General features: G+C 41.6%; 1 protein-coding gene across 1 annotated transcript in view; it reads right to left on the bottom strand.

Moving 5' to 3' along the window:
- Positions 1-26,350, bottom strand: part of LOC6036800 (CCR4-NOT transcription complex subunit 6-like) — a 177,587-nt gene that overhangs the window by 102,180 nt on the left and 49,057 nt on the right. The window lies entirely within an intron of this gene.

Here is a 26,350-nt window from a genome sequence, read left to right as displayed (position 1 = left end):
ATATATTTGGACAATTTTCGAATTTCGTTAGGTGGTCCCATATGGTTTTCCTTGAAAATTAGACTTTTCAAATGAAGATATCTCAAGTTTAAAGAAAACACCCCTGAGATTTTTCAGCGTTTGTAGTGCTAGATCTCTTCTTTCAAATGCAACCTATTTAAAATTTGGCTTGCGCCATTTGAGATATTTAAGTTTTAAATTTGCATTTTACTTAAATGGCTGTAACTTTTGACCCTTAAGTCCAAATTGACATGTCAAAAATGAAAATGTTTGTTTGTAGAGCTCTAAAAGTGCTCCGAATATCACTTTTCTCTAAAAGTTAACCCTGAATTGCCACGTTCAAAAACTGATTTTTGCTCAGATGCTTTTATAAATTTGGTCATAGAAGGCGTAGATTACGAGATAATTTTGGTGTCTTCGACAAAGTTGCTTGGATTGGCAAGCCCATCAACTTTCTAGAAGAAAAATCCAAAAATATTCCTGAAAAGTTAGATTTTCAAAATCACCCTAATCGTGAACCACCCTAATTTTGAACCAAACCAAAAGTTGCCCCTTTCCATTTGCAACAACTCTTCTGAAGACACCAAAGCTCCAAAACGTCACCATTTTTCGGAAAATCCATTTTCCACTTAATTTTGCGATCTGGACCACTGTGCACTGATTATGATAATTGTTTGCTTAAAGCTAACAAGCGTAAAATATCACACACACGCAGCGTCAAAGGGGTGACCGCGTTTAGAAGATCTCTGAGACATTTTGATGTGTGCTTCGAGGCGAGCAGGTCGCTAATTGATGCTGCACAGTCTAGTTTGCTTCCTTGCTTCAAGTGCAAACTGGAAATCTATTAGCGATTCCATGTTGTTACGGAAGTGATTTCAGGGACGCGGAATTAGTTACAGCGTTTGTTTGCTCTATTTGGAATTTGAGAAACGTGAGAACGTCAAGGATCGTGAGATTTTTGACAATTTGGCAAACAGTGAAATGCAATCTAATTAGCACAAATTTGCAACCGAACTCTTTGAAGTAATCTTTGTGAGAATTTTGCCTATTAAGCTAATTTGTCAACACTAAAAACTCTTTCCATATCTAATTGAAAAGAATTCCCAAATATTTGAAAAAAAAACGACGGACAGATTGCTTCAAAAAGGTAACTAAAATATCATGTAGTCTTGGAGATATCGAAAAAATACAAAGCGTAACGCCTGAGCGTTACGTCAAAGTTTAAGTGTATTCATGTGAAAAACTTGTAACTTTTCAAAAAAGGGCATGGATTTGGCTATTCTGTCCTGAGGCCAGCGTTCAACAGTCAATCTGCTCACAATTCGTCTTGGGTGTGCGCACGGCGCACCAGCCAGCTCCAATTAAACCGTAGGAAGTACCTCGAAAAGCTGCAAACTCAGTTTACTTAATTCTTGTGCTGTTGCTATTGGCTTAGGCTGTGAAACAGTGAAACCTTATTTACGCGGTGGCGTTACGCTTTTTATTTCGTCGATTGCTCTAAAACCAATATTTTGGCAAGCTTCAAAAAGCGTGAATAACACCTACAAATTGCTTGTTAAAGATTACAAAAATGTTGCTTCGTTCCAGAGTGCTTAGGAGTGCTACTTTATACGCAAAGGCGTTACGTATTTTTTTTTAGCGATTTCTGTGAAATGACACAATATTTATCTACACTAAAACCCCCGATTACAGGCGTTACGCTTTTTGTTAGGTTGATTTCTCGAAAACAGTGTAATGTTTCTACAATCTTTTGAAATCAATTTGTAGATATGCACAAGACGTATAAATTGCTTTAAAAATATTGCAAAAATGTTGCGTCGTTTCAGAGAAATCGACGAAATAGAAAGCGTAACGCCTGAGCGTAATCGGGGGTTTTAGTGTATCTTCTTCAGACAGTTTGTTTGTCCTGTGCCAATTAACAATTCGCTTAAAATGGCATGCAAAAATATTGATTTGTTCAAGAGAAATAAGCAAAATACAAAACGTAACGCCTCCACGTTAAAAGAAACTTTTATCTATGCTATTTCGTCGATTTCGTTAACATGACGCAATATTTTTTGCCATCATTAACAGCTATTTGCCCTCGCCTAAAAAGGTAGAGAGTTTTTTTAATGTGGTTTTCAGAAAATCCTCTGTTAACACGATGCGTTACGTTTTATCTAATTTGTCGGTTTCTCTGAAACGACGCAACATTTTTGCAATCTCTTAAAAGCCATTTGTACGTTTTGTGCAGATCTACAAAACACCTTTTGAAGCTTGCAGAAATATTGTATGGTTAAAGACAAATCGACGAAATAAAAATCGTAACGCCTCCACGTAAAAAGAGGTTTATCTGTAACTTTATTCAGGGAGGCGTTACGTTTTATAGTTTGTCGATTATTCCAGAATAATCAAACACTTTGCAAATTTTTTGGAGCAAATTTTTCGTCTACAGTAAATGTTAAATATGCATAATACGCAGGCGTTACGCTATTTATTTCGCCGATTTCTCTAAAAATATCAAGTATTTTTTTGAGAAAAAAATCCTAAATAAATATGTTTGTTTCAAACAACAATTGCTGTAAAAATATTTAAAAAAATATCGCAATGCCACAGAGAAATCAGCAATTCACAAAATGTAACGCCTCCGCGTAAAACGAAGTTTCTCTGTAGTTAAGAGCGGAAACTTCATTGCAGGCAACGAACAGACCGGACCACACTCATTACGCGGCTTAATTTGTCGTAACGAGACGCTCTAATATGGGTTTGTACTGCCCAGCTCAGCAGACTTGGACCGGTCGTCGTCCAAGTCCATAAACGGGACGGCTGGACTTCCTCTCGGGGCGCAGCACACAGCAAGTGCAGTTCAGTTCAGAGAACACGTCGTGGAAAGTGAAAGTACTCCGGTTGAACACCGCCGAAGGTGCTTGACACTTTGGCGACAACAGCTGTTGTCAAATTTGAGGGTGGTCGCGGCAAAACCAGATCAGCAGGTGCACGGAAAAAATGCAATTTTCTTGGAGCAGTTTGTACGACTTCAATTTTTTTTAAGATTGCAAAAAAAATTTTTGGTTTCCGAAAAATCGACGAAATAAAAAACGTAACGCCTCCACGTGGAAAAATGTTTCTGTGTATTTTTGAACTAATTTGTCCTTTTTTCATGTCAGTAAAGAATTCGCTTTAAAAATCTTGCAATAATATGGTGTTGATTTTAAGAAACTTTTAAGAAATCCACGATATAAAAAACGTAACGCCTGCTGACCTAACAAGGTTCAACAACTTTTTGTTATCAAAATCAAAAGATTTTTTTGTGAATTTCTCTCCGTGCAGCCCCTCCGGTGGGAAAAATTAACAATCAACATTCCGCAGACTTGAGGAGGGCAACTTTGCATAAGGTGGTCGCCGCGCTGTTGTGTTCTTGGACCGTGCGATTGGTCGCAGAAATCAAGTTTCACGTATCGCACATCAAGAACCTAGAGGGAGAAGAGGTTGGCGGGGTAAGGCGGGCATTAAAATATGCATAAATTTGCAAATTAAGCTCGCTCGTTACCTCGCACAAGTGCTGGTCACCGGCGGTGCAGGTTCGTCGAGACCGGATTGTTTGTAAACAGCTGGGCGGTTGAGGAGGGCGGGGTCGGAAAGAATTATTATTGCAATATGACGCGCGAGCCGGTCGCGGAATGGCGCAACTCCGCAGGCAAATGTATGGCCGGGCAAGGTATTCGTATTCTAATTAGTTGCAATTTGAATAGAGAGCGGTTGATAAGCCGCGACGACGGCGGTGGCGGCGGAGGTTAACCGCGTGAGAAGGTTTTCAAAGGTCCCTCTAGGACCAACAGGTGGTGCGCGCCGTAAGTTATGATTAAGTGGACCTTTAGTCGTGGCCTTGCATTCTAGTATTGGTGGTCATTAAACTACGTGGTCGAAATCGGTGAGTACAGTTCTGAGATCAAGATGTGATCACCGAAACCTTATTTTCCGCGTAGGCGTTACGCTTTGTAATTCGTCAATTTCCCAAGAACAATACAATATTTGTGCGATCTGTTTAAAGCTGTTTACAGATACGGATACAATGAACAAATAGGTTCAGAAATATTACAAAAATGTTGTACTGTGTTAGAGAAATCTACAAAATACAAAACGTAACGCCTGTCGTCGTGATCTTGCCTAACCAAACCCTAATTAAACAAGTCAGTTATGTAACCTTGGCGTCAACATAAGTATACCAATCCAACCCCTTCACGTGACCCAAATTTCCACCTCCAAACCGTGATCCACCCCCAAATTCAACGACGATCAACACAAAAGACGTCCCTTTAACAACGCAGGCGCCTTCACCAAATAATAGCTCGACTGGGCCGATTTCGTAACCGAAAATGATGGCCCCCCGAATCTTCGAATCCGACAATCCGGCCACGACTCGCGCACGCAGAACTAACGACGTCTGGCAAATTACTACCTTTTGAACCGTAGCCTCGAAGCGAAGCGGACACGTGTGAAGGCACCCTTTTTTCCACCAGAATCGATCGCCTTTCACTTGTTTAGAGGGGCTCCTCGCCGGTAATCCTATGACGGTTTATTTGTGTATGATTTAGAGAAATTGCACGCTCGCACATATCATTCAAGCCTTAAATACGCGAAGATTGCAGTGATTTGCGGCTGAGACTGGGACGGGAAAAGGTAGGTGGAGGATGGTGGTGCGGGGGTAAGTTGCAATAAATGCTATCCCTAATCGGTGCTGTACGGCTGTTGGCGGGAACCAGCTGGATACCGCAGCATTTTCATGCACGGGAAAAAATAAATTCCATTAGGTTTACAAAACTGAACCTTGAAAAATTACGATGAAAACAGTAAAATATCGGACAGTGCGCAAGCGTTAAGATTTTGAATTAATGAATGCAGTTAAACCTCGCATAGTGCGCAGGCGTTACGCTGTGTATTTCGTCGATTTCTCAAACACGACACAATATTTTTGCAATCTGTTTGAAGAAATTTGTTCGTCTTGTTCCAATCAACAATTTCCTTCAAAAACATGTCGTTTTAGAGTAATCGAAGAAACAAAAAGCGTATCGCCTGCGCACTATGCGAGGTTTAACTGTATGTCTAAATCAACACAATCCTTTTTTCATGTGTAAGTCTACAAAAGGCTTTAAAAGATTAAAAAAATGCGTTGATAACCACGCATAGTGCGAAGGCGTTACGCTTTTTATTTCTCAAACACGGCATCATCGGACATCGTCTTGTTCCAATCTACAATTAAGTACACATAGATTACAAATATAATATGTTATTGCGCACTATGCGAAGTTTAACTTTACACACCCAGACCTGGACATCGGCATACGAGAGGATAAAGAGCACGATTTGGTAGTAAAATGGTACTGTGTGCGGACTGAGAGGATAAATCCCGAAATTACCGAGAGTACTTTACTCATGGGTTTATCTTCAAAAAAAAGTTCATCTATCAAAAATAAAAAATACCGATACCGAGACTCGAACCCAAGACCTTCGACATATTGAACCGTGCCTTTGCCGTATAGGCCACCATGGTTCGGTGACTAAGTGGCGGTCATTTGTCCATATAAGCCACTCAATAGGATGAACTGTTCCAATGAACGAATGAACACGCGAGAGGACTATACTCTTGCAAAATAGCATTTTCCTCACGTTTCTTTTCGTGAGGACTATCCCCTCGTTCTTTAACTTTGGGTGCAGGAAATCGAAGAATTACAAAACGTAACGCCTGTCCACTCTCCGAGGATAAATTGTAATCAAAAAAACTTCATCCTGCAGTTAAACTTCGCATAGCGCGCAGGCGTTACGCTTTGTATTTCTCCAATTACTCTTAAACGACATAATATTTTTGCAATCTTCTTGAAGCAAATTATAGATTAAAACAAGACGAACAAATTGCTTCAAAAAGATTGCAAAAATGTTGCGTCATTCCAGAAAAATCGAAAAATTACAAAACGTAACGCCTCAACTTAAATGTATATAAAACATCAGACAACGCACAGGTTTTACGTTTTGTATGCTGTTCATTTCTGCATATCAACACAAGATTTTGTTATCATTGCAAAAAAAAAAAAATGTATAAATTGTATTTTTTTGTATTTATACAACGTCACAAATTTAGACTAAGATTGTGTAGTTATCAAAACATTTATGCAACATATCAAAAAGTTGTTTTTGTTTTCTACCATTTTTTCTTTTTGCTATAATAGATATAAAATCCAGTGAAACCTCTTTTACGCGGTGCGTTACGTTTTTCTAATTTGTCGATTTCTCTGGAACGACGCAACAGTTTTGTAATGTTTTAGAAGTTATTTGTAGGTTTTGTTCAGATGTAAGAAACGCTTTTGAAGCTTTCAAAATATTGTATGGTTTAAGAGAAATCTACGAAACAAAAAGCGTAACGCCACCGCGTAAAAAGAGGTTTCTATGTACAAGAAAAAAAAAAGTTTCAAACAACGATCACGAAAAAACGAATTGCTTATAGGAACATCAGACAATGACTAGGTGTTACGCTTGGATCAAGATAAACAGTAACTCCATGTTAATGCTCATTCATTCATGAATAATCATAGCAAAATGGATATGCCATTTGAGATGTCATTCCAGGAATCGTGACTAACGTAGCTATTCACTGTACCGTGAAATGATTAATACAGAGAAACCTCTTTTTACGCGGTGGCGTTACGCTTTTTATTTCGTCGATTTCTCTTAAACCATACAATGTTTTTGCACGCTTCAAAAAGTATTTTGAAGATCTGAACAAAAACTACAAATTGCTTTTAAAAGATTGCAAAAATGTAGCGTCGTTCCAGAGAAATCGACAAATTAGAAAAACATAACGCACCGCGTAAAAAGAGGTTTTACTGTTAGATTAAATTGTTTGAGAGAGAGGCGTTACGTTTTGTTAGTTTTTCGATTTTTCTGAAACGGGGCGATACATCGCGTAGAAAAAGTTTTCACTGTATCAACAAAAAAAAAGCGTAACGCCTCCGCTTAGAAAGAAATTTCTCTGTACCGAGAATAAAAACCGCAGTTTAATCGCATTTCTTTCCGTGCAAAGCACGGCACAGCCGACTCGCAAACAGGTTCAGGCCAGCCATAATTTACGCACAAATTGGATACCTATTCCGGCGAGCTCGAGCCTCCTAGGAGAGATGATGCGCAAGTCAAAACAAGCACGTCCAATCGCTGGGTAATCACTCCTTCCCGCGCGACTTCCAACTCCCCAAGCCAACAAGCCTCACCGACAGTATGGTGGCTTTAAAAAACGAAAGTGAAAGTACACCACATCGCCCGAGATCCGGACGACGACGGCGAGGTGTGTAAACCCACAGGGCACCGCCACGCCAGACACGACGCCCGAGGACCCACGTCTGGGGTTTGGAGCAACAGAAATCGAAAGTGAAATCTGGCGGACCTTTTTGGCGCGGACCGGCTCACGAACTCCACGAGGTTGGCATTTCGCAAGAAGAATCTTCAGTTTCAATTTCTGAACTATTTGGACGACGATCTATCACGGCGGCAGCGTCCCGAGATCGTGACTTGCGCGAAGCGAAGAAGAAGCGGGCGTTATTTGCCATATCGGGATGCTCGCCGGAGTCTGGTTAGATGTCGCTGTCTACGCGGTTTCGGTTTCGGTTTCTATTGCAGAGTCACTGCAATTGATCGTCGTCGTCGGCGGCGTGTTGCAATTGCAGTCGGTTATTACACCAAATGGCGCTACCGTTCAAATGGCATCACGACATAAACCGCCGGGTCGGTGGCGAAGAATCGACCGATTCCAATGAGGTTGTTAAAGGTTGAGAAATATGAGGCTGATTGGGGTGCTGTAGCGATGAATCATCGCTGGTCTCGAAGACACCGTTGGATGTATGTGAGAAGAGCGACGTAGGCGACGCAATGACCTTTTCATAGCGCTGCAGCTTGGTAGGCACGTCGTCAGAAGTTTAAATTGAACTCAATTTGGAAAAGTCAATTTCTTAGCATCGCAGCTCGGAGGGCATGGCGGAGTGAAAAAACTTATTTCTTCCGCAATTTCTCGCCATTGTTCGCCTTCATTCCAACACAAACTTGTGTTTACCTAACAAAAAACCAGATTTCTTCGCGTTTCATCATCATTTGTCACCACCGACGGAGAGAAAACAGTCGCGCTGCGACGGTCATTCGCCTTAAGGTGCAGCTCGCGCGCGCGACGATAATCACAGATTAGTCGCATTAACATTGAATTGTTTCATGCTGGCAAACCGTGCGTATTGCGCGCGCAAAACTTTGTAGAGAGAAAGAAAAAAAAAGCATCTTCGAGCGATCATGTGAAGTGAATTTTTCGCTCTCCTTTTCGTGGCAGCACCCGCGGGATGCCAATTAACATTGAATTCAATTAGCACCCTCCCCAGCGACGGGGTAGCAGCACCACAACAAGATCACCACAGGCACCTGCGACAAAGTTAAAGGAAAGGGGGACCCCTAGACGGCGACGAGGGCAATGAAATAGAAAGTGTTTTCCTTTCGGGGTTTTTTTTTCTGGCAGTTCGATACAGTGTTTGAGTGCAATAAAGTTTTTTTTCGGGGGGAAAATCTCTCGGGAAGCAAATAAAATGAATATCAACACAGACCTCAATCTTAAATTTATAATGTTTCCAAACTAGAGCGCAGGCGTTACGTTTTGTATTTCGTTGATTTCTCAAGCTAATATTTTGACAGTTAGCTCGTCTTGTTTCAATCAACAGTTGGCTTTAAAAAGATTGCAAAAATATTAAGCCGTTTTAGAGTAATCGAAAAAATTCAAAGCGTAACGCCTGTGCACTATACGAGGTTTAACTGTTCATTCGACCAAATCAGAACCGAACATCAAGTGATCTCGACGAATTCTAATAAATTTGTACATTTTTATCATTTAAACGAGAATTTACATTCCAGTGCTTTAAATTGGATAAAAGTAGATCTAAAATACAGAGAAACCTCTTTATATGTGGAGGCGTAACGCTTTTTATTTTGTAGATTTTTCTTAAACCATATAATATTTTGAAATGCTTCAAAATGCGTTTTACAGATCTGCACAAGAAGTACAAATTGCTTTCAAAAGTTTGCAAAAATGTTGCATCATTCCTGAGAAAACGATAAATTAGGAAAACGTAACGGCTCGCGTAAAAAGAGGGAACTTGATGAATGATTTTGCGATCATTTATTCAAGGTTTTCAAAATATTATGATTTTTTTCAAAAAGTTGCTCAAACCATAGCTCAAACAATATACAAAAAAAACCTCTTTTTACGCGATGCGTTACGTTTTTCTAATTGGTCGATTTCTCTGGAACGACGCAACATTTTTGTTATCTTCTGAAAGCCATTTGTACGTTTTGTACAAATCTACAAAACGCATTTTGAAGTTTGCCAAAAATAGTGTATGGTTTAAGAGAAATCCACGAAATAAAAAGCGTAACGCCTCCACGTTTCTCTATACTATTTTTTGTTTGAACAGTTGTAATACAAAATATGTAAAAAAAATACAGTATTTTCAACTTATTTTATTTGACAGAACTAAAAACCACAAAATTTATACTGGACTGCACGGAGAAAATTCAGTTGCTAAACAAGTGTTCACGAAATTCGGAACCACGAACAATGGTTTAAATTCATGAAGCATGTACCATGAAATTTGAACACTTGGTTCGTGGTTCCGAATCTCATGAACGCATGTTCACGATTTTCGGAACTGATTTTTCTCCGTGTTTCAAGCCAAATCAAAGCCAGCCCACACAAGCAAAAAAATCCGCCAACATTCCCCGAAAACCAGTTCACCGTGAGACGCACCATCATAACTATTGTCACCTTGGACGGTATCGCGCGCGCGGTTTTGAAGCCTGTCAAGTTTGCACCAAAACCGGTCGATTAGGCAACCTAGACGGGGGGTGTCGCGTTTTTCGATGAATTTCCATAAATTAGTATTAACGTGCTAAAAAAGTTTTTTTGTTTGCGATTTTGACCATAAATTTTGCAGGCAGATGACTCAGGTTTTAACTATTATTTAATAAATTTGTATGCTAGGCAAACCGGTTCTGGGACTAAAACGATGATAAAACGGTCAAATTTGTCACGATCGTAACCGAGGGAGGCGACTAAAAGGTGCGACATTGAATGTTTGACTTCCGCAAACCGAAAATAGTAGCGGAGAAGGGGATTTTGAAAGGGGTCGTAAATCTTGTGATGGCTAAATCAAACAAAATTTGAATTTAAGAAGCAAGCATAAATCACTGACTGTTTGGCTAAATTTACGTCAGAATTACTCATCTAACTCCAAACTTCAAAGTTTTCAATTTCTAAATTTGATGCTCAACGAATTCAATGGGTTTACTAAACTTAACCAATTAGTCAAAAAAAAGCAAGAGACCCTTAAATCACCTCCGCACTTTCGCGACGACTTCACACCACGGGGGTGAAATCACTCTCACTTTCCACCCCAGCAGGGCGCGCCACTCGCCAAGGGTCGGGGACCACCCTAGCGTGTCACCGTCGACGCCGCGCGCGTCTTCATCACACAATCATCGCGGGGGTAAAACGCCTAAGCTTTCCTGGGTAATTGCCAACGATTATACCCGCTCCGGCTCAAAGCGCGTCCCACAAGTGATCTCGTCAAAGCCATCACCAGAGCGCGCAGCCTGCGCGCAACCTGTTCAAGCTCTTAATTGTCTGTTTGTTTTTCCACCACCTTCCTCGTGGGCTGGGAAAACTTGAACCGACTCTGTCAAGTGAAAGTTGTTTAATAGAGAGGAAAATTGTTGTCGGTTTGAAGGTGTGGTTTATGGGATCTATTGAGCATTTTAAGTAATTTTAACGAGATTTGGAGAAAAAAAAATCCCAGACTACTTGCTGAAGTCGATCAATATCGAAAATACCAAAGTTGCTTGCGACAATAAACATTTCAATACCTCGCTGGAGTACCCTGCCACGTTTTGCAACCCGAGTTACGGCGATCTGGTCAGCAGTTTTGGCCGCGGTCTACTTTGTAGCCAATTTTCACTGAAATCCGTCTACAAAGCAGACCGCGGCCAATTCTGCGAATGAAACCTCCGTAACTCGTGTTGCAAAACGTGGCAGGGTGCTCCGGCAAGGTTCTAAAAGCTCAGCTGAAGCATTCAACTTCATCACCCTCAATATTGATCAAGTTCAAACACACCGACTGACTGCAAACGTTAAGTGCCCCTCTCTGGGAAACTTTGCATTCTGCGCGAATGACAGTGCAAGTGCAAGCATTCTCAACACCCACCGCGTTACAATGGTAATTTCGGATGATGATTATGTCGCGGAACGACCCACGTTTCTTCTCACCTGAGACGTCGTTTTTTTTAAAGTCTGCCACAAAAATGTTAATCTTTATTAGGGGCCCATTAAAAATGATGAAAGCGTACGCGGGCGAGCTGCACAATTACAAATGAAAATGCAGTTTTAAGTGAGTTGAAGTTGAGCAGCTCGATTGTAGGTGCAAAACAGGTTGCGAAATTCATCGCAGAGAGGCAGATAACGATTTTGGTTATAACCTTGAAAAGTGCACCGATCATCCTTGGCGATTATTGACGGAGATTTTGAAAGCAAAAAATAAATCAATCCATCAGGTTCAGCTTATGCACCATCATTTTCGGTGCACCCCGCAACTCAAACCGGCTTGACTTCCTTTTTTAATTCAACTGGTCCAGACTCCAGCCGAAACAAAAAAGAATATGCACATTCATAAGTGCATTTGAAATAAATAATGCAGATATGTGCGGTATTGTTCGACTGACGTACGTTGAGAATATCGATGTTTACCAAGATGTCGAGATAATGATAAAGTGACTCGGGTGACCCCTCGCGCAGGAATGTGGGCAGAATGTTGAGCGTTTGCTCAACAGATTTCAGCAATTCTAACAAAGTTAACTTGGCATTTAGCGCAGGCGTTACGTTTTTTGTTTCATCGATTTCTACAGATCACACAGATTTTTTTTGCAATCTTTTTAAAGCAATTTGTAGACTGTGACACGTTGAACAAATTGCTTTAAAAAGATTTAAAAAATATTATACCGTTTCAGAGAAATCGACAAAATGAAAAGCGTAACGCCTGTGCGAAAATTTAGATTTGTGATTCGTTGATTTTTCTAAAACAGTAAAATATTGTTTGAATCTTTTTAAAGCAATCTGTTGATTGCAAAATTCGTTACTGGTTTATAAAAATTGCGGAAAAGTTACGCTTTTTATTTCTTGATTTTTCTAAATCGACGAACATTTTTGCAATCTTCTAAAAGCAATCTCTGGTTTTGTCATTTTTTCAATAATGGTTTTTGAAGATTGCAAAATGTTGTGTAGTTTAAGAGCAATCGACGAAACAAAAAGCGTAAAGCCACCGCGTAAAAAGAGGTTTCTCTGTAGAAATAGACGAAATAAAAGGTGTAACGCTTTATAAAAAAAGGGATTCAGTGATTTTTTTTTACCCTTTGTGGTTAATCTACGACGAGTAACTTGTTTTCCAATGACAATATTAATAATGTACACTAAAACCCCAAACACGTGCATGCGTTCGCATTTTATTTCATCTATATGAAGAAAAAAAATCTTTTTACACGAGGCGTTACGTTTTTCTAGTTTGTCAGTTTCTCTGGAACGCCGTAACATTTTTGCAATTTTATAAAAGCGATTTGAACGTTTTGTGCAGATCTAGAAAACGCATTTTGAAGCTTGCAAAAACATCGTATGGTTTCAGAGAAATCGAGAAATAAAAATGTAACGCGTTCGCAAATTTCTCTGTAATACTTAAACAGTAAAATATTTAAAAAAAATTAAGCTATTTGAATACTGTGATCCAATGTACAAATTGCTTCAAAAGCTTGCTTATCTAATTAAGTGAAATCGAAGACATAAAAAGCGTAACGCCTGACCAAACAAGAATATTTGTTATTCGTAGATTTAATTCAAACTGAAAAATATTTTTGAAATCATTTTGATTTATATTTATCGTGCGTGACCAAATCTTAGACTCATTCGAGTGCAAAATCATTTAACAGTGTAGAAAAATCATCGAAATATAAATTGTAACGCTGTGCAAAATTAAGAACCTAAGTGGAACTTTAAATTTTTATGAAACTTGGTGATTGAACTATGACCAGTTACTTGTTATTCCATCGTCATTTCATAAATTTCTCTGAAATAGTGGATTATTTATGATTTTTTTTTTAAATTATTGTTTCAATCGTGATTCACTGGTATTAATTAATTTTAAAAGATCGCAACAATATTGTTCCGTTTAATAGAAATCGTTAAAATACAAAGCGTAACGCCTGGCGCTTCGTATGGGATTTCAGTGTATTTATACAATCTATTCAAAGCAATTTTTAGATTGACAAAAGCGACAAACTGCATTCAAAATCTAGCAAAATATTGTTTTTGGAGTTCAGAGAAACCTCATTTTCCGCGGAGACGTTACGTTTTGTAATTTTTAGATTTCTCAGAAATGACGCAACATTTTTGCAATCTTTTTAAAGCAATTTGTAGCACTTGTGCAGATCTACAAATCTCTTATAGAAGCTCCACGTAAAATGAGTTTTCTGTTATCGAAGAAACACAATACTTAACGCATGCCTCCAAGTGACCTAAAAACATATTGACGAAGATTCGAGCCCGAAGCATTGTAGCTCGCTCCTTCAACACTTACCACAAAAAATTGCAACTTATTTTTCTTTCAAATATTTTTTTTCGGAATAAAACCAACCAGTTACGAGATACGTTTTTCAAGTACGAACATTTTTACAGCTTTATTACGTGTTCCACCATCGTTCACATCCTTCCTATCGTTTTGTTTTGTTTGTCACTTCAACAAAACTTGCGCGCATCTGTCGAATAAAAACTCAGAATCGATGTAATCGATAATAATGGGAGGGGGGCGTGACAATCGATAAGTTTTTATCGTTTTTCTGTCAATTTCATAATAATAAACGTTACAGTAGCGTTTTGCTTAACAATAAAAAGTGGGAAACATAAAAACATTAAATATACATAAGTAAATTGTAACCTCTATAAGTGGTAGGTGTGGGTATCTGCTCTACTTGTGTGTAACTTGTGATAACGATAAATGTGTGTTTGTGTTTGTTGTGTGTGCGTGTATTTCCCTAAACCCCATAAACCGGCCGGTATTTAAAACAATACTCCCTAACAACACACGTTGCGCGTTACGATTTGCGCGCGTTTCGTTTCCAGTTCAGAAGGAAGACCATCGAACACGATAAAGGGAGGCAGCGCGACCTGACAGCAAAACGATCACTTTGTTTACCGTTTATCTGTCAGTCGGTGTGTTGCGCGCGCACAGATCTTATCTTGTTTGTTTTATCAGTCGGGGCTTGGCCCCTTAATGACGGGTTCTGCCATAACCTTACCCTGCGCGAACGCGAGTTGCGGCGTTGATAAATGGGTTGCAAAAGAGAAAAACATCAAAATAACATTTAGACGGTGCTGCTGCTGTTGATGTTCTTCCTTCTGAATGGAATAATGGTTTCTTCTAGGTTTATGTCTTTTTTGCTACTCCTCTTTTTTATCTGGTCTTCTGTTTTATTTTGCCTGCCTGAATTAAGTTACACATTTGTAAATTAAATAACTATCTTGAGGTTGATTGCTGCCCCTTTTTCAGCAGAGCCACAGACAATCTCGCTAATTTAGTTTTTGTTCTTCTTTTTGTTAAGTCCTAACTAAAGACCTGTCCACACAGTCTAGGGTTTTGCTTGAAGTGTCTCGAATGTCTCGCCAGGACCGGAGAGGAACTTTCCGCGAATGTCTCAAAATATGTACGAAACGACTTTTCCCACAATATCCGAGGGCGGATCTCCCCAGCGTTACTCTCCGATCGTGGCAATTTCAGTTTGTTTCACTTGCTTTTTACTTTGTGTTTAATAGTACGTATAAAGTAACTAACTGGGAGATACCGATCGATCCGATTACCTTCTTTTTTCTACCTCCGAATGAACCCTATCACTTGACCTTATCACCGTAACACTAATTAACAAACATCAGGAATCTTTCTTTACTTTTTCCTGAAGGTAATAAAAAAAGATTGCAAAAAGAAGGAAAAAAGCAGGAAGGGAAGTTTCAAGGGGAAAGTAAGGTTAGAGGTTTTAAAGCGAGCCCGCGTTAGCCCAGTTCCCCAAATAAACGCTGCACACGAAGAAAAGGCTCCATAAAACACGCTCTATCTAGTTTGCTCAAATCTCGAATCTCCCTGTGCGCTTATGGACCTGCGCGCGCACCCAGACAAACAACCCAGAAAGAGAGAGATAGAGAGATGTTGGAGGTCCGATTAGCAATCAGTCAGAGTTATAGCTGCAGTCATACGTCGATTTCAGCAAAGGTACACACAAAAAAATGGTAGGAGGGAAGGAATGTTAGGGAAAATGGGCGCAAATTAGCCGTTTCGTTCTCCACTGAGAGCTTTGCCCAGAAATCCAAATCGCTTCAAAGAATTTCGACAAAAAGCGTAGCACGCAATAATTGTGTGCGGAATAGGTACAGAGATGCCGACACTTGGAGCAGGGTAAGGTGGCGAAGCCCGCCAAGTACACCGAGAGATTCACTTTCTGGCCTAAATTGGTTGGATTTTTGCCTCCTTTTCTCGAACATTTTTTTGTGGGTCTAGTGAAAGTGTGTTTGTGTGCGCGTTGGTGCGAGAAAAACCTTGAACCCATTTTGTCGAAAAACGAGAGGAAGCCATAGAAATGATGCTTCTGATTCTTAAAGACCTTGATGAATCGATTAAGGAACTCATATTATGTCATTTCAGCACTTGTTTGATTAAATTTGATGAAAATTTGCTTTAAAGGGGATGATTCTGAAAATGTAACGCTTCGTAACGCCTCCTGAAAGCGGTCAAATTCGACTGCAAAACTATCATAACATTGTGTACGAGCATTTGATGTCATTTTTGAGCGTGCGTTACCAGGCGTTACGCTGTGAAAACACTCAGATTTTGCGACACAAAGTCTCGCAAACTACCAAAAATATTTGTATTCCATTAACTAGCTCCATTTCAACCCATCCAAAAACCTCCTTTCACCTAATAAATTCCCGGAACCAATTACTGGCGAAACAAACGACTTTCCCACCTGTCGGTGACAGATGATCACGATCTGCTCCGAAAAAGGCCAATTCCGAGTGCCATAAATCTTCGCAAAGGCGAAATTCGCCCCGATGAAACTCACTGACTGCAAAACACATCAAAAAATCGAAACGAGTAAGAGGCCATGGCCCCCGAGGGGCCATCTTCGAACCACCACCATTATTGAGCCATTAATTTGCAGCGACGATGAAACGCGCTGACTGATGCAATTGCCCGTCCGTCCATTAACCCTCGCGGCGAGAAATGCTGAAACAGAGTGCAGCCGTTAAGGTGCGGTCAGCGCAAAACAGAATTGTCAATTTTGATCGACTTTTGCAACCAGCAGATGCGGATCGTTACAAGCGTTACATTGTGTTCGCGACGATTCGCCTGTCATTATTTAAAATTGCACAGACGGCTTTCTCGTGCTGGTTGGGCAAGAAACAATAATAAACCAAAAAGGCTTTCGCCAAACAACCAACTGCTCAGCGGAGCATGCGAGAGAGTGAATTTAATCAACTTTGGATTAAAATGAAATTTATAGTTTTCCCCAGGCCGCAGTGAACAACGAGCGATTCGCTAACGCCAAGCCGTTTTGCCGGTTGCAGCAAGTGCAGATTGAGCAATGTGCAATAATTATTGACATGCGATCGTAAATTATCGCGCCAGGCTCGGTGTATCGAATAACAAGTTTTCGATTTTCTGCTGTTAAGCGGTCCGTGGAGTGCTTTTTTCTCGGTCCGAACGGAATTACCCGAGCCGTAACGCTCACGTAACGGTCGTTTAATTGGTTTTGGTAAAGAAAATCGCATTATTGAACAAATTACCGGTAGGCGTTACGAGGCGTTACATTGATATTTTAGGAATAAATAACCGTTAGCTTTGGAATGACATCAGCAACTGACCCAATTTGACCACTTTCCCATTGACGACCCCTCAATTAGCGAGGGAAGATTGATGACCAATCCCGAGGCACTTTGCAAATTAGAGTTCGCATAACTATAAAAACTCGCTTCGCCCAAATGAACTCGCACAAAACAAAGCCAAAGCCCTCCCTCGAAATCTTATGACACAGATCTATCAAATCGAAAAAACAACCAGCCAGCCAAATGATCATCTTCTTCCCTTCACTTCCACAGCACAGCATTTTTCGCGGTGCTAATCAGGTGTATTCGCGATGAGAGAGTCAATCAAGGAGGCAGTCGCGATAATCAGTTGGGCAAATAAAGGTTTTTAGTGGTCGTTCGTCTTCGACGTTTGCCTTTAGGTCAGACGAGCTGGCGGAGGAGGTGGAACCCACTATTTTGCGCGAAAATTGTCTTCGACGATGGCAATCACCGAAAACAGCAAGCGTAACGCTTGCTAACGCATTATAAATTGATGGTTAGGTTCTCTAAAAAAACCCTTCACTCTCAATTTTCAACCTCGAAGATGACGAAGCGAGGGGGCGTCACGTTGCGTCATACCGTCAAATTTGAACCCTCAAGACATCACTTTTTTCGGACAGAGAGTCAGCTCATTAGGTAAATACTCCTCAATTAGACCTCCCTGCATCCCAACGGAATAACAGCCACTTCACCGCTCACTTACAATCACTTTTTTTTCTGCCGGAGACCGTTTGCAAGTTCGCGGCCAACGACGACGACGATCCGGGGTGTGTGTTGCATAATATCGAAAACTTCCAATCGAGCCAAACCACACACTCACGACGATGCCGCGGAGATCACATCACGAACCCCGAGTTCAAGAAGACGAAGCAAAAGAAGCCACATCTCGCGCGCAGGCCGTAATTACTTTCGGGCCAACGTTCGATGTTCGAGACACACACACACACACACGGTTGGTGGTCATTATCTCACCTTTCTATCGCCGTTGCACGTCGAAAATTACGCTTATGTAACGCGCTTCGATCACCTTTCTCAGCGCCGGCTTCCAAACTTCTTGTGTTGGCACCGAATAAAAAAAAACGACAAAGCTGCGCGTCAAATCCGCTGGCAAACCGTGAAATTAGACACGCTAACCCAATTATTGGCACGTCGTGGGGCCCTCCGGCTGTTACGCAAACTGGAGCGACAAAAGTAGACACGAAATCGACTGTTTTGGGGGATGTAACGCCACGTAACGCGTGTTTAAAATGGTCAAAATCAACGTAGAAATGAGTTTGACAATGCATAGATGTCAAATCGATCGTTTTTGGACATGCGTTACCAGGCGTTACATTTTCATAAAACCGTCCCAGCGAGTCGCGCCCAAGGTGACCACCTCCACAAACCATTAAAAGTGCCTCAGTTTAACAGACCAACCTCGAAAACACGTTCCACGCCGTACCAGATCGTATCGGCGATCAGTTCTGGCTCATAAAGCGGCCCAGACCTCCAGCCAGAGTTTCTCTCTGTAGCACAAGTGGGCATTTAGATTTTATGTCGGTGCAGCCAGTCTAACAAATCTTTACGAGATCTTCGATCAACACATAACTTCGCACTCTGTAGCCAGTGCCGATATTGAGCGGGAGCTCGTGTATTATGATGAAATGTATAAATAAATTGTATAATTATGGTTAATTAACTACACATTAATTGAATTATTAAAGCAGACGAGGCGCTTTCAGCTCGATCGGCCCGTGGAATGAATCGAAGAATTCCGAGGTTTCGAGGTAGATTTTTTGCTCCTAGAACGCGAAACCATCAATATTAATGTGTAACAAAGGAACCTCTCCCACTACGAAACGAAAAAACTCGATAGATGGTGGCGCAACCTTTTCGCGAGCTACTAACAGGCTGATTGCACTTTGTGGCGTACCTCCGGCAAGTCGCGCGAGAAAACAGGTTCAACACACAAAACCTGCGCGCGCGCGATCGCGCACAGGTAGACCTGGGTCGATGTTGCAATCGCATCGGGTTTCGGTGTGGCTGGCTGGGCTTGGGGGCTAGGTGCAATTTATGTATGCATGCAGCAGTTTCTGCAGGAACAGCAAAATATTTGTGGCGTGTGCGCGACGATAGAAGGGAGGTAGCGACCATAAAAAAAGAAGTGTAAATTTGTAATGAATGACAGTGGAATAAAATCGCGGTTTTGTAATTGCATCAACTGACTGGTGACGGCGTCAAGGTGGTTGTTACCACATCGGACATTAGGCGGTCACCAAAGGCGGTTTTCTGGAGAGAATGACTGTTTGAAATCGATTCATTGGTAGCAAATTGTGACTTTTTGAAGAAAAAATGCTTTATTTTACACCAAAAACGATGAAGAGAAAAAAAGTAACACCATGTAACGCCTTCTTTAAATCGCAAAATTTAATGTATTTAACTAGCTACGAAGCGCTCATGTCAAATCTACCATTTTTGACTATGCGTTACAAGGCGTTACGTTTTGATAAAATGCCTTACAGCTCGTAGTTTGTGCTGTTAAGCTGTCAAACTTCACTCAAAAACCAAGTTCAACGCACTGCCTTTAACAGGTTCAGCAACAATGGGCTTAGCTCAACCTTAAGTGATTTTAAACCTCTTTTTCTCACACAACAACCGCATCCAAACTGCGTACGCACATAAATCCCTAAAATGGACCCTAAATCGGACTTATTGTTATCCCATAATGGATCGCGCGCGCACGCGGCCTTTCCCAGTTCATCTCGACGAAAACAAAACAAAACGCTTTTTTGAGTTTTTATCAAACCAGATTTGGGGCTTAACGGCTGCTTCGGCTCTCCAAAAAAAAGGTAGATTCTCACGAGCATTTTGATTTTTGAAGCCCTTTGTTGCAGCAACCAAACCACAACGGCTTAATCTAATCCGCTGAGGTTAAGGTTTAGGTTGACGACCCGAGGCTAGAAAAGTTTAGGCAAATTTGGAGCTCGGAAAGTTGTTCAGTTTCAAATTACCGAAAAACAAGCTGATTTTGCTGATTTTTTTTATATTTTCGCAACTTTTTGAGTGTTATTTTGTACCAAACTACAATTTGCTGTAGTTTTTTTTTGCAAAAGCGTTGCGTTTGTTAAATGTTTTCAAGAAACACCAAAGCGTAACGCCTTGGACTAAAATGCGGTTTAACGAATGGCAGAGTTTATTAAGATACTATAGATTGATCAAGTTCAAGAAGCACCGCATCGGGTCGTCAAAGCACACTATGTAACCTCATCAAGTTAAGTTTGCTGTCGTAACAAGTCCGGAGGTTTCCATTATCTGAAGAATTTTTATAGCTTTCTCAAAAAATCAAGCTGATTCACGCGGACTGGAACGCGCGCGCTCATGATTGAGTTTGTCGAACCAGAGAGCAAAACTCATTTACAACTTTTCAACATAATTAAAGCTAACCTGCTGCTGGTCCCCACAATAGCCAAGTGGCCGCAGCAGATCCAGTTCTCCGCCACCGTGATCAAGCAATTTCGCCGTCCAAGACTTGCTAGCCTTGAAAACCGCCGTGTGAGTGCAGCAACTACTACTTGATCAGCGTAGAACCTTGCAGCGAGATATTCGGACGCGACTTCGTACAGATGGAAATTAATTTAGATGTTAAGCAGGGACGACGACGTGACCGACAAGGGGTCTTGGGGTCAGCAAAATTGAAAGTTGTCCGGACGGGGACTTCCCATCAGTCGAGAACTCGCGCCGTTAAGTACCGCAAGATTGATCGTCGTGCAGGGTGTTTCGTAAGATCGCTCCCAGGCACGATCGATCTGCACCTTAACGCGCTGACGACCTGAAGTCTCCGGGTAATTGCCGGGCCCATTGATCGTGTTCACAAACATCTGGGGGATTAGTCATAGCACGCCCGTAACTTGCGAGTTGCGGGTTCGTCACTTGCGGGAATTCACCGTTGAAGTCTTTTGAACGGGGCTTGCGCAAAAGAAGGAGGAGGAGGTTAGGATTCTGGGCGAGTTCTGAAGGTGGAGTCGCGCGGCTAATTGGCCGCGATTTTCAATCTAGGACTGCTTAATGGGGTTTTATGGGCGATTTCCGGAGATTTTTTTTTTTGTTTCAGTCATTATCGGGTATTGGATTTGATATTGGGGTATCGTAAATCTTCGTAAATCTACGATGATGTACCATTTTTTTGCTGTTTATAGTTGATGGTTTAAGTGATTCTTTGAAACTCAATTGCCATGATTCTTCTCATGATATTTATGGTACAATAAAACTTCAAACAGTGACAGGCGTTACGTTTTGTATTTAACGATATCTCCAAATCAAAACAATATTTTTACGTTCTTTTCAAATCAAATTGTAGATTGATACATGGCGATCAATAATCTTTGAACAAGATTGCAAGAATATAGAGTTGCTTTGAAAAAAATCAACAATATAAAAAGCGTAACGCCTGAGCACAATTCAATGTTTTACTAAATTTTCAAAGTATCTAGAATCAAACTTTTCCGTGCACACTCTACGAGTACCAAGGAAGTCTTCCACGTAAAAAAGCACCGAATTCAAAGGGCTCTCCATTTCCAGGAAGTGATTTCTCGCCGGCCAAGAAGAACCCATCCAAAACGAGGGAATTCAACCGAACCGCGTCACACAGCGACCAACTCTCTTCCAGCTGCTATCTCGAAGATCTCTCGGCCGGTCGAGTTTTTCTGGTCCAGTGAGTTTCAAGCCGTTCAAGGACACTACCCCTCGCCGTTTCGGACCCGACACCTGAGAGTTCGTCGCCGCCGCCGCCGTCGTAAAAACCACACCGAAATTAACATAAAGCGTTCAACTTTGGTATTTCTGGTTTCCTAGTTCGGGCGGAGGACCTGGGCAGTAAAAGTCGCTTGCGCGGGCATTAGAAGCTGAGGGTTTTATGTTAATCCGAGCATCGTCGGCGGCGAGATAAGTTTCCTTCGCCCGAAGAAAAACAGGAGGAGTCAAGCATGTGGAACTGACATGACGCGAGAACATGACGCGAAGATCTGCAGCGCGTCGTGAGAGCTGCCGTGAGTACGATATTAGTGATGCGGTATTGTTTATGAGATTAGGATGACCGAAATGTAAATCTTTCTTAATGGAATAAAACCGCCAGAGCGATTGAAGTCAAAAGTCTACAAGTTCTTTAATTAAACCTCCCAAAGAGGAGGCGTTACATTTTTTTGAAATCTTTTTAAGCCAATTTGTAGATTAGCAAAAACATTGCTTAAAAAATATTGCAAAAAAAATTTCTTAACATGGAGAAAAACACCAACTGTAATTCGTAACGCATGTAACGTACAACTCTAAGTTCAACCGTGCATGGATTCATGGAACAAGTCCGTCGTGGCATAGAGCCTTTATATCATAGTCGTTTAACAAAAATAAGAATGACACACTTGAATCCTTATGTTACAAGCAGGCGTTACGTTTAGTATTTCTTCAATTTCTCAAAGACAGTGCAATATTTTTTAAATATAAAAAAAAACTATTTGTTCATCGCAAGTCAATTGACAAATAGCCTTAAAAAGATTGGAAAAAATGAGTTTGGTTTTGAGAAATCGATGAAAAAAAAGCGTAACGCCTGCTCACAAGATTTTTAAGACACCCTACCGCATAAAAATTTAATCTTTCAAAAAACTAGAATGACTGTTCAATTTCTTGACTCTTTCCGCGTCGCAGAACATCGTCCAAGAGTCTACGGAAGTTGCCGCTTTGCCGACACCTCGGACGCTCCGACCTGCTCTTTGTCCAACTCTAGAACACCTTAAGATCTAAAAAAGCCAACACAATGCAGCAGACAAAAAAAAAGGGAAAGTAAAGCTAATTTTCGCTCGCAAACTCCACACTTTGTGTGTGTGGGGGCCTCAAGAGATTCACTTTCATTTTCCGCGCGCGGCCCGTTCCGCGAAGAGAGCCCATTATTTGCAGCAACCTCCCTTCCCCTCCTCGCCAAGCCAAGTTCGCGCCATTGTTTGCGCGTCGATAAATTACGTGAATGGGAAAATTGGTGAAAGAAGATCGGCGGCGCTGGCGTAACCGCTTGGGAGGCTTTGGCGTAGAGTTTCGCGATCGGCGACCAGACCGGGGCGAGGAACAGGTCTACGACACACACACACACACCAGGGCCACAATTGTAGATCTTCTTGCGCGGAGTTTGGCCGCGGGGTTAACCGACGACGACGAGGAAGGAGGAGAAAAAAAAGCGCACTCTCAATGTCAATTAGGGATGGTCGTTAGCGAGGTACCCCCGCCGCAGGCCAATTGGACAGAACTTGCTGGAAGTCGCCGCCGAGATCAAGGCTGGAGGAGGAGGATGGGGGGTGGCTATCATGTAATCGTGGGCAATTTGCGTGTGTTTTTTTTTGTGTGTGCTCTGCACCCTTCGGGGTGATTACTTTTGGAGGTTAGGTTGAAGTTGCCGCACACATTGTCGGTTGGTTTCGTTTTCGCCCCGAATTAAGCCGCGATTTGACACGGGAGGAAACGGTTGAATTATGTTGGCTTAGGCCGGAGCGGTACGCGAAGGGCGATGAGATGGCAGTTTGATGGGGGTCGTACGTGTTATACAATGGTCAAGTGGCAAAAAAGGATTTTTTTACTCAGGCGTTACGTTTTGTTTTGCTTGAATTGCTCCAAAGTATTTCAATTTAATAACAGTTTTTTCACAAAACATTAAATATTTCAATGCAAAGAGTAATCTCAGACAATTTCAGAAAAGTAAAGTTACTATGTTCTAAGAAATTCGACCAAAAATGAAAACGTAACGCCTCTCCATGAAAACTTGTTTTTACATAACAAACTATTAGAGAAGTAGCAAAAAAAAACAGAAGAATGCTCATTTTTAGCCACAAAACAATTTAACTTCAATCATTTTTCAACTTTTTTTAAGCTGAGGCGTTACGTTTTGTTTTTCATTCATAATCTTTGATAAACACAACATTTTCGCACCTTTTAAGATGATTTTTTTTTCTTTTTGTAAAAAATCAAAAATCGACTGACAAAAAAAACAAACTACTGCACTGTTGATTTGAAAAAAAAAATGGGTAACAACTTTCTGTAACGTTTCGTAACGTCACATTGTTTTTTTGCTGATACTTCAAAATAAACGAAAAAGTGCTGGTTATTGAATTGTGTCTTCATTTAAAAAATGTGGAAAATTCAACAACCCTGGCAGGAACAAATATATTAGCGTTACAGAGCAATAGAATCTACAGGTCTGAAGCAGATAAGATTCAGATTAAAGAACGTCTGATATTTCTAAAACGAAGAATTTTTTTTACGGAATAAATTTTCTTAGAGCCCAAACAAATTTTCTAATTGCGTTACAAACCGTTACATCAGCCAAAATTCAATGGAAAAAGTAGATTTTCAGTACGATTTTATGGCCTAAATTCAGAACGTTACAAACCGTTACGCAAAAAAAAACGCGACCGTCCTCGACGGGACCTCAGCCCCGGAGGTCCCCGCCATAATTTCGGTGCCAAACGAGAGCCCCTTTTCGCACAAAACCGGCAATTTGGCTGCAATTGCCCATCCCGCTCTCGCTGCGTCCAAGTAAAAGGTGAAATTTACTGCCAGCGCCCTTTTTCAACAACCGAGAACGAACGAACGTTAAACTCTCTGGACGAGCAATTGCAAATGGGCAATAAATTTTAATTCGAAATTATGTTTTTTTTTTTCTCGGTGGAGTCTTCAGCGGAGATCAGAGGGGGGCAAGGCGGTCCAGACAATAAAACAATGCAGTTTGTACACGTCGCCGACGCCGAAAATTGCAGCATCTGAACGCAACGCGCGTCGTACAACAACAAGTCCTAGGGCTACAGAAACTGGTTTTTCGGGCTTTCGGAGAAGGCTTGCGCTGCCCAAAAGGAGCGCGCTGGACCTTCGAAAAACGGCGATAAAAATGAATTGGGGTCAAAAGAGCCCAACTTTGTGTGCCGTGCAGCGTGAAAGGGATGAAGCCTTGTGCAGTTCACAGCTGAACGCTTGGGTGACCATCGAGGAGTCTGGCAATCTCTCTCTACCGGTCTAGCCACGCTTCGCGGTCCAACGCGTAGACGTCATCTGCACGCAGCAACCTGTTACTCGGGAGGTGCGTCCCGACGAGACGTCAACGTCGGCAGCTGCGGAACAAGTTTGTCTACTTTCACTCATCAGCTCTCTCGCGTCACCAGAAACCTCTCCAACCAGGTGGAAAGCCGCGCGACGACGACACATTTGCCAACTGGGGAGCGTCCAATAGATTCGCACTCTCACCTTGACATTGAAACCACGTGGATGTTCGATCTATCTGGAGCATCGTCTCGTGCGACGCGCCAGAGTTGGCAATTAAGCATCTCGCTGAAGATCTAGCTGCGCGCGCGCTACCGTGCAGCGCACAACTCTAATTACTCTTTCGCCGGCGCTGGATATTCCGAGCACGTTGTTGTCGTCGACGACGTCTGTCTGCCGGTCTAATTGAGCGGATCGGAATCGATTAAAGCTGTCGATAGATGCCTTAATTGCGGACAGGTCCCCACACAAGCCAAACGTAGCGTTCCTGCAAATGGGCCCCCATTAGTGCCCGTTCTGACGCGTGAAGGACATCGCGAAAGGAAACAGCTGCGACCTGACGTGAGGCGTTTTGCGCCGCTGGACTGTCGTAGACGAGTCAATTCGTACTGAGAGTTGCTGGAAGTTCATCGCGAGACTTTTTCCAACATTTTGACCGCTTGAAATGCAAGCGTTACAAAACGTTACAAAGCGTTACAAGGCTTCGAGTGGTCACAAAACCAGTTCAGATGAGTCAGAAAGTATATGTCTGCAAGTGGAATCATTTTAAAATCCGTTTGAAGCTTCAAGGGTGTTCAAAAGATCGAAAGGACTCAGCTGCAACCTGACGTGAGGCGTTACTTAGCGCTTAATTGTCACAACGCGTTGATTAATTTTGTTTTCAGCAAAATTTGTTTCAACGATCTTCATCCATCATTTTGGCATGAAAATCAAAGCGTTACATATCGTTACAAAACGTTACACTACCCAATTTGACCCCGAAACAGGTCCAAATGTTCTGGTAAACGGTCCCGTGCTCCAAAAATGCACCCTGGTCGGTGTCGGCACCGCCGACCTACAAATTAGTAACATGACTCTGGATTAATGACAGCTGCCGCGAAGCGGCCTCGAAATCAGAGACAAACTAGTTTTTTCGGGCTAGGAATTAAATTTGAACATGTTAGCAGCGGCGACGAACACGCAAGGAGAGACACAAAGCGTCAACTTTTTGTTTCTAGCCTGCGGTATGTAATCAATCTTTGCGATCTCGCGGTACCTCACCGACCGAGCGGTGGACAAGATAGATTGCTTTCCGATTTCCAATGCGCGGGACCTTAG

The sequence above is a fragment of the Culex quinquefasciatus genome, chromosome 1 (assembly GCF_015732765.1).
Source record: "Culex quinquefasciatus strain JHB chromosome 1, VPISU_Cqui_1.0_pri_paternal, whole genome shotgun sequence".
Taxonomy (NCBI): domain Eukaryota; kingdom Metazoa; phylum Arthropoda; class Insecta; order Diptera; family Culicidae; genus Culex; species Culex quinquefasciatus.
This window is presented reverse-complemented; position numbering and strand designations above follow the sequence as displayed.